Raw genomic sequence first — 10000 nt, 5'->3', positions numbered from 1 at the left:
TTAGATTCTTTCCATCTTTGAGGAAAATGTCCGTGCTTTAAGCATGCATTAAAAAGATTGACAAAGAAAGTCTTATGCCTTTCATACATCACTTGTATGAGGTTAGTTTTTAGGTTGTCTGGTCCGGGGGTTACATCTTTCCTCAGATTTTTTACTATCTGCGTTACTTCAATCTCTGTAAATGGGAGGTCATCACTGGGTAAATTTCTTTCTCTCATTTCTGCTCCCGATGTCCAATTTCCTCCCTGTTTGTTATTGTTTATTGTGTCGTTGCTTGATTGTATTTGACTGTGTCCTGGCTCGTCATTTTCCATGCAGTTAGGGTATAAATTTCCTAGAATGTGTTCTATTGTTTCCTGAAGAGTCTTTGTGACTTCTCCATTTTCTTTTGTGATGCTTCTAAACATAACCTTGGTTTTCATCTTATTTCGTGCAATTTTATACGGTAGGATGAATGGATTTTTCGTAGCCTTAGTACATAGAGTTTTCCAACTGTTGTTTTTAGCCTGTTCTATCATGTTGTTATACGTGTCATGTTCTTTATAGTATTCCTTTTTGTATTGTTCTCTGATATCCCCTTTCGCCTTTTGATACCTCCTTCGTAGTGCTCTGACTCTCTTCCTTTCAATTTCTAGGTCTCTTGACCACCAAGTATTCGGTTTTTGTTTAGAAGGTTTTTTCTTTTTACTGAATTCCTTCTTAAGTTTCTCGATTTTCTCGTGTAGCGTATTCACTATTTCTTCAATACTTTCCTTCGTGTTTATTTTCCCCTGGACTTCCTCAAACCAGGGATCAATTTGCAACTTTTCCATGACTTTTGTTTGCCCTTTTAACGTTAGGCCATATTCCTCTGGAAGTTCTTCATTTTTAATAACAACTTTAATGTATCTGTGATCGCTGTGATTATAGGTTTTAAGTACTTCCCAGCTTTTAATATCCTGGTTTAGGTTTGCGTCACATATGGTGAGGTCAATCCAACCCCTCGCCCTACTTGTTTTAAATGTCGGAGGTGATTCTTTGGCATTTAATAATGTCAGGTTGTGTAATACTGTGAATTCTAATACTTTTTCACCTTTCTCATCCGTCTCCGTGCTTCCCCAAATTTGATGTTTTGAGTTGAAGTCACCCATTATTATCGTGTTAATGTCTATAAATTTCTGTAAAATGTTTCCTATTGCTGACATTGCCAGCTCGACGTTTTCATTCGGAGGACAGTAGCAGTTGATAATTACCAATTCTCTTTCACCTTTATTTATCTTGACTGCTATTAGTTTTTGTTCTATAATAATTGGGAAAGCGGTTATATTTTCTTTGTGTATTATGATGGCTGTCTTCGGGTCTTTGTTGTTGGCTATAACTTTATGCTTTAGCGGAAACCCTATGATTTTGTTGTTGAGCGAATATGGTTCTTGGAGTACAGATATGTCGAATTCTTCTTCTTGTTGAAAATTGTTTAGTGACTGATTTGCCTTAAATGCCCTGCCTAAATTTACCTGTATTATTTGTATTTCAGTGCTATTCGCCATTGTGTCTGTGTGTTGGGTACTCTTAGTTTAGTCTAGCTAGAATTTTGCCTTTCTCGGCCTGTACCTTTGTTATGTATACCGGGCATTCCCTGGACATCATAGAATGATCTGTCTCCGTGCGACCCTCAGTCTCGCAGATGTTGCAGTGCGATTCTGCTTCACATTCTCTTTGGTAGTGACCTCGTTGGCCACAGTTAATGCAGCGCTGGGGGCCATCGCAATCGGGAGCAATGTGGCCGTGCATGGCGCATCTTGTGCATCTGGGCCAAAAGATGTCATCAAAGATCGGGCATCGTGACCAGCCGATGTTCAGTGCAGTTCGGCTTCCGATTGCTTTGTTTGCACTTCGATTTAGGGCAAGAATCACTGTCTTGCCTCTCTTGCCCGGCCATGTCTTCTTTATTGTTATGTCTTCTGGCGAGCACACCAAACGGTTTTGCCTGACGATTCGGGCTGGGAGATTGACCTCGTCAATTTCATCCTCGAGTCCAATTATTTTCTTATGGATCCTGTTCTCCTTTGGGAGCTTGGCTTCAACATTTCTCAGTTCTCTGTCCTTCTGAATGAACTGGAGAATCTTAGCTGAGTCTTCTTTTGACTTCGTCATCACGACAATTCCCTCTCTCCCTGGCCGAATTGTTGCTTCTTGGATTCCCAGGTCGAGGGGATCCACCCGCTGCCTCAGAAGCGATGCGACCTCTTTTTTCTCCATTGTTCCGGAAGATACCACCAGAGCATAGGTTGGTCGGCTCTCGGTTGCAGGAGTGTTGCTCTGTGTTGGCTCTTCCCTTTGTTCGAGTGGTTCTTCTTGTCTTCTTTTCTCCAATTCTTCGATCCTGCCTTTTTGGAACGCAATCTGTTGGGCCTGTTCCATTAACAGGTTTTTCAATTTAGCTTGTTCGGAGATTATCGCTTCAATCTGCTGGGCTACCGCCTCGTCGCCGCCCGTCAATGTAGAGATTTTAATGAGAGCCCTCATAGTGTTCTTGTCTGCTTTGGAAAGTCTAGACAAAACTGTACCCTTTTCTCCGCGGCTGGTTGGGAGTGACGATTGTGAATTTCTGTCTTCGTCCCAGTTGTCTAGCGCTCCTTCGTTAGCAGCCGTTTGTGTTTGAGGGTGGACCTCTCCTCCTTCAGCTTCTTCGGTTTCGGTTCCTCGGCTGCCTCCCTCTACCTGGTCATTCTCGGTTGGGCTCCACCAATCTGTTTCAAGAGAAGCTTTGGCGGGCATCGCTCCTTGTGGTTCTTCTTTCTTTGCCTTCTCTTCTTTGTTGGTCACTTGTTTTTGTTCCACCCTCTTGGTCTTCTTCTTCTGTATCTTGTCTGTCTTCGCCCCTTGCGTGGGGTCTGTAATTGCAGAGTCGTCATTGCTTCCTGTGTTTTTTAGGACCTTTGACGTAGGCCCCACTGCTGGGTTTGCCGTTTGTAGAGGTCCTCTTCCCTCCAGTCCTTGTTTCTGGGTTTCCGTTCTCATCCCCTTGGGTTTCAACATCTTCTCCTAATCTCCACGCTGTGTTCCAAGAGAAGGGTTTGTGCCTTCGAAGCCGTTGTTTGCCGTCTGGAAGAAAGTTACTCCTTTTTAACTTGTTCTGGTATCGCCAGAGATGTTCCTCAACCTTGGTAGTAGAGGTTGCCGGTTTTAGGTGTTCTTGGCAGCGTAGAGGCGCCGCACTTTTCCTGTCTCTGTTGGCGTTTTCCGCTAAACAGATAGATACCAGTTTTGTCTCTCTACGGGGATTCGTTCCGGAGTTATTCTACCTTTGGCGTGAAGTGTTCAATCAAAGATGGCCGCCTCTCATTTTGACGGGAATCCGAACTCAGAACAGTCGGAAAATGTCAATTTCCTGTCGTTTCGCCCCAGAACTACTAGCAAAAGCGTGTATCCAGTCTTCAAGCACTTCCAGAACTGCCGGCTCCAGAAAAGAACCGAAACCAGCCTCGGATTTGCTGTTTTTGTCTAACTGTAGAAAATGGTCAGGAAAGTTGAAATTCCTTGTTCTTTTGTGGCCCTCTTGAACTGAGAAGAATAATTCTGCTGTTCTGTGGCACCAGGACTTGGTTCCGAGCGTTTTCAGCAAGAATTTCCTAGTTCCGCCAAATTTGGTTTAATCCAGTTGCTCAACCTGGCCACAATGTGCAGGTTTTCAACCCTGGTAATAGGGGGGTTCCGGATTTTGGTGTTAGAGTTAACGTAGGAACACCGCGTTTTTTCCTATCACTATTAGCACTTTTTTCTGATCAAAATGATACCAGTTTTGTCTTCCTGCGACCTTTCGTTCCAAAGTTATTCCACTTTTGGCGAAAATGTGACCTCAATCCAATATGGCCGCGCCCATGTTTTGGCGGGAAACTGGACTCACTTCGGTCGGAAAACCGGCGATTTTCAGACGTTTCGCCCTAGATCCCCGCGCAAAACTGGCTGTCCTATCTTCGGATACTCCCCAGGACTCTCCCGGCACCGGAATTCAGCCGAAATCAGCCGCGGATTTGCTGTTATCGTCGAGTTTTGGGTGTTCCTTGTGTAATGGCCGCCAAGAGGCTGTTTACATCGATGAAAACTCGGATTTTTGGCGTTCCTTGGCCGATTCTCGTGCGGTTCTCGGCACCCGGGTGGTCTCGGTCACTTTATAGTAGAGGAGTGTGCAAAGGTTTTAGCGTACTCACTCTTTTTGTTGTCGAAAACCTTGAAAAACTCGCTCCTGTGAGAATGGCTGGCCGGATCCACTCGGGCCCCCTGGTGGTAGTAGTAGATAGGGACAGAATGTGAGAAGGGCCTTGGGGGGGGCCCACCTGCACCACTAATGTATCGCAGGTATGGAAGGGGATGGGGTAGAGATAGGATGAGGATAAGGGGAAGAGTGGAAGAGTTAGATGGGTGGGAAAGGAGGAAAGAATGAAAGTGTGGTAGGGTAGAGAGAAGAGAAGGGAAGGGAAGGGAGGGAAGGAATGTTTGATATTTTGATAGATATAGAGTTAGGAAGTGAGAAAGTGAGTGAAGGTGAGTGGGAGAGATGAGAAGACTACCACCAGGAAACCACGAGTCAGAGGAACGGGCCAGCTAGTCAACGGGCATTTATTGATTATTTTCAAGAAAAATTGATAAGCTATGATAATTTAGTTGGCTTAGAGTCAAGGATTTAATTTAAATTTAATTTAACTGTAATGATGTCTGTTGTCTTCACACTTCTCCTTGTCTTGAGGAGGTTGTTTCTTCGTCCTTGTCCAGTGATCTTCTAGGCCTCGAGGCCTCCGAGTCCGCTGGTGCGTTGATTCTTGAAGTCTTCTTCTTTTTTTTTTTTTTTTTTTTTTTTTTTTTTTTTTTTTTTTCATTATTTCTTTGGTGGCATGAGATAAACCGTGTCTTAGTTGCCGTTTCTTTAGATTGTATTGTCTTAATAAATGGTTGATTTATTTAAAGGGAATGTTATCTTGGAGTTTTGTGATTGTTTTGAACCTCTTGATTTTCCAATACTGTGTTAAAGCTGTTAGTTCTCGCTTCTGTGTTGTGTCTGTATATGTGTAGTTTTCAGTGCCCATGGGAAATGAAAGCCGAGGTATCCTCTCCAATATCGGTCTTTTGAGCCATTTCCCATGACAAGCACTAGTTGTTGTCTTTTGTAGTTTTACAAGTTCTTTCGTCTGTCTTCAATTTTCAGCACTGTAGGATGGCCTCGTTAATCTTTTCCACCATTGTTTCAAGTATTTTCATTGTTTCTTTTTGTTTGATTATTTCTGGCTTTCTATTTTGCAGGTTTTGTCCTAAAATTCTTTTTAGTTCCTTTCTTTCGTTTGTTACAATGGGACATTGCTGTAAGTAGTGGTCAAAACTTTCTATTATGTTTGAACAATAACATGTCGCTTGTTGCAGTATTCCGAATCGTGTAAAGTAGAATGGAAATCTTCCATGTCCTGTTATTGCCTGTGATGTGTAGTAATTAGTTGGAAAATGTGGCGGAATGAAATTTGTATTTCTTATCCATGTAAATGTGTAGCTATGCTTGCCTTCTTTCTTCCATAATTCATTCCACTCGTCGTTTAACTTTTTCTTTAATTCTTTTGCTATAACTGTTTTCGTTATGGGAACAAATATTTCCTCTCCGTCTTTGCTCGCTTCTTTTGCGCATTCGTCGGCTAATGTGTTCCCTATATTCCCACTGTGTGCTTTTACGTAGGTCAGTTTAATATCTTTACTTTGTGTTTGGCTTAAGGTTTTCCTGATGTTACAAATAATTGGATTTAGGTTATCTGGATTTTTTATTGCCAGAAGTGCAGATTGGCTGTCTGTAAAAAGCTGGTATTTAACGAAAGCTTGTAGAGGCCAGATATGTTCTATTGCTTTCTGGATTGCAATGATCTCAGCCTCGTAATTACTACTGTGTTCTGGAAGTTTATATTTTTTCACTGTTTGGATTTGGTTATCTTTGTTTAGTATTATAAATGCCGCTCCTGTTTCTTTTTCTTTCTTTGATCCGTCTGTGTATATTTTGAAGTCTGCTTCTTCCTCTGTTGTTCCAAAGGGTATGCTAACTTTATTTGCTGGATGATCTTGCCATTGGTCGTGTTTCTTCATTATTTCGTTTTCGGTGTATACTTTCTGTTGCCATGTGAAGTTCTTTCCTTTCTTAAGTATGTAGTGTAATTCGTTTTCTTTTTCGATTGTCAAATGGAGAGGTGGAATGTTTGCTAATATGTTGAGTGAAAGATTTGATGTTGTTTTGAATGATTTAGTTATTAATAATAAAGGTAATCTTTGGATTGATTTCAGTTTTTTAATAAAAATGGTTTTTCGGCTATACCATGCTGGGGAGGCGTATGTAACCATTCGTTCTATACCCCTTTTATATATTAACTGTAGTGTGTTTCTATTTGTATGTTTGTCGTCTTTTATTGTACGACTTAAATTATACGTGACTTCGTCTACTTTTCTTTTTAAGTATTTTAGATGTGGGAGGAATGTTAGTTTTGTGTCCAAGACCACCCCTAGAATTTTCATTTCGTTAACCATTTTGATTTTATCCTGTCCGATTTTTATTTGGGGTTGATGGCTAATGTACTGCTTTCCGATTATCATATATTCCGATTTTTCCTTATTCAGGGTTATTCCTTTTTGATGTGCCCACTGATTTATTAGTGTTAGTGCCTTCGTAGCTTTTTCCTCCACCTCTTTTCTTGAGCGGAACTTTATGTGTAACACCACGTCGTCCGCAAAGGCTTGGATGTGTACTCCTTCTTGAAGCTGAGTTTCTAATAGGTCGCCTATTGTTATATTCCAACAGAGTGGGCTTAAAGGTGACCCCTGTGGGGAACCTGAAGTTAGTGTTTTCTTAATTTTTACTCCATCTGTTTCATAGATTATTTTCCTGTTCCGTAGAATATTGTCCGCCAGTTTTATTAGGTTGTTGGGACACTTATATTCTTCTAATTTCTGAATAACTACTTCGGGTTTTATAGAATTGAATGCGTTTTTAATATCTAGTGCTATTAGCATGCTGTTTAGCTTATCAATTTTCGCTTGGTTTATTCGTTTGATTATTTCTTCCAATGCCGTGGTTGTTGATGTCCCATGGGTAAATCCAAATTGTTTTTTGTTAAAATGGTGATTTTTAAACAAGAAATAATAGATTCTATCTTTTATGAGCTTTTCTAATATTTTTCCCAAAATCGAGTTAATAGCTATTGGGCGATATTTGTTTTCCTCGGATTTGTCCTCTCCGTTCCCTTTTGGAATCAATATAATTTTAGATTCTTTCCATCTTTGAGGAAAATGTCCGTGCTTTAAGCATGCATTAAAAAGATTGACAAAGAAAGTCTTATGCCTTTCATACATCACTTGTATGAGGTTAGTTTTTAGGTTGTCTGGTCCGGGGGTTACATCTTTCCTCAGATTTTTTACTATCTGCGTTACTTCAATCTCTGTAAATGGGAGGTCATCACTGGGTAAATTTCTTTCTCTCATTTCTGCTCCCGATGTCCAATTTCCTCCCTGTTTGTTATTGTTTATTGTGTCGTTGCTTGATTGTATTTGACTGTGTCCTGGCTCGTCATTTTCCATGCAGTTAGGGTATAAATTTCCTAGAATGTGTTCTATTGTTTCCTGAAGAGTCTTTGTGACTTCTCCATTTTCTTTTGTGATGCTTCTAAACATAACCTTGGTTTTCATCTTATTTCGTGCAATTTTATACGGTAGGATGAATGGATTTTTCGTAGCCTTAGTACATAGAGTTTTCCAACTGTTGTTTTTAGCCTGTTCTATCATGTTGTTATACGTGTCATGTTCTTTATAGTATTCCTTTTTGTATTGTTCTCTGATATCCCCTTTCGCCTTTTGATACCTCCTTCGTAGTGCTCTGACTCTCTTCCTTTCAATTTCTAGGTCTCTTGACCACCAAGTATTCGGTTTTTGTTTAGAAGGTTTTTTCTTTTTACTGAATTCCTTCTTAAGTTTCTCGATTTTCTCGTGTAGCGTATTCACTATTTCTTCAATACTTTCCTTCGTGTTTATTTTCCCCTGGACTTCCTCAAACCAGGGATCAATTTGCAACTTTTCCATGACTTTTGTTTGCCCTTTTAACGTTAGGCCATATTCCTCTGGAAGTTCTTCATTTTTAATAACAACTTTAATGTATCTGTGATCGCTGTGATTATAGGTTTTAAGTACTTCCCAGCTTTTAATATCCTGGTTTAGGTTTGCGTCACATATGGTGAGGTCAATCCAACCCCTCGCCCTACTTGTTTTAAATGTCGGAGGTGATTCTTTGGCATTTAATAATGTCAGGTTGTGTAATACTGTGAATTCTAATACTTTTTCACCTTTCTCATCCGTCTCCGTGCTTCCCCAAATTTGATGTTTTGAGTTGAAGTCACCCATTATTATCGTGTTAATGTCTATAAATTTCTGTAAAATGTTTCCTATTGCTGACATTGCCAGCTCGACGTTTTCATTCGGAGGACAGTAGCAGTTGATAATTACCAATTCTCTTTCACCTTTATTTATCTTGACTGCTATTAGTTTTTGTTCTATAATAATTGGGAAAGCGGTTATATTTTCTTTGTGTATTATGATGGCTGTCTTCGGGTCTTTGTTGTTGGCTATAACTTTATGCTTTAGCGGAAACCCTATGATTTTGTTGTTGAGCGAATATGGTTCTTGGAGTACAGATATGTCGAATTCTTCTTCTTGTTGAAAATTGTTTAGTGACTGATTTGCCTTAAATGCCCTGCCTAAATTTACCTGTATTATTTGTATTTCAGTGCTATTCGCCATTGTGCCTGTGTGTTGGGTACTCTTAGTTTAGTCTAGCTAGAATTTTGCCTTTCTCGGCCTGTACCTTTGTTATGTATACCGGGCATTCCCTGGACATCATAGAATGATCTGTCTCCGTGCGACCCTCAGTCTCGCAGATGTTGCAGTGCGATTCTGCTTCACATTCTCTTTGGTAGTGACCTCGTTGGCCACAGTTAATGCAGCGCTGGGGGCCATCGCAATCGGGAGCAATGTGGCCGTGCATGGCGCATCTTGTGCATCTGGGCCAAAAGATGTCGTCAAAGATCGGGCATCGTGACCAGCCGATGTTCAGTGCAGTTCGGCTTCCGATTGCTTTGTTTGCACTTCGATTTAGGGCAAGAATCACTGTCTTGCCTCTCTTGCCCGGCCATGTCTTCTTTATTGTTATGTCTTCTGGCGAGCACACCAAACGGTTTTGCCTGACGATTCGGGCTGGGAGATTGACCTCGTCAATTTCATCCTCGAGTCCAATTATTTTCTTATGGATCCTGTTCTCCTTTGGGAGCTTGGCTTCAACATTTCTCAGTTCTCTGTCCTTCTGAATGAACTGGAGAATCTTAGCTGAGTCTTCTTTTGACTTCGTCATCACGACAATTCCCTCTCTCCCTGGCCGAATTGTTGCTTCTTGGATTCCCAGGTCGAGGGGATCCACCCGCTGCCTCAGAAGCGATGCGACCTCTTTTTTCTCCATTGTTCCGGAAGATACCACCAGAGCATAGGTTGGTCGGCTCTCGGTTGCGGGAGTGTTGCTCTGTGTTGGCTCTTCCCTTTGTTCGAGTGGTTCTTCTTGTCTTCTTTTCTCCAATTCTTCGATCCTGCCTTTTTGGAACGCAATCTGTTGGGCCTGTTCCATTAACAGGTTTTTCAATTTAGCTTGTTCGGAGATTATCGCTTCAATCTGCTGGGCTACCGCCTCGTCGCCGCCCGTCAATGTAGAGATTTTAATGAGAGCCCTCATAGTGTTTTTGTCTGCTTTGGAAAGTCTAGACAAAACTGTACCTTTTTCTCCGCGGCTGGTTGGGAGTGACGATTGTGAATTTCTGTCTTCGTCCCAGTTGTCTAGCGCTCCTTCGTTAGCAGCCGTTTGTGTTTGAGGGTGGACCTCTCCTCCTTCAGCTTCTTCGGTTTCGGTTCCTCGGCTGCCTCCCTCTACCTGGTCATTCTCGGTTGGGCTCCACCAATCTGTTTC

Source organism: Rhipicephalus microplus, unplaced genomic scaffold, assembly GCF_043290135.1.
Source record: "Rhipicephalus microplus isolate Deutch F79 unplaced genomic scaffold, USDA_Rmic scaffold_363, whole genome shotgun sequence".
Classification (NCBI taxonomy): Eukaryota; Metazoa; Arthropoda; class Arachnida; order Ixodida; family Ixodidae; genus Rhipicephalus; species Rhipicephalus microplus.
This window is presented reverse-complemented; position numbering follows the sequence as displayed.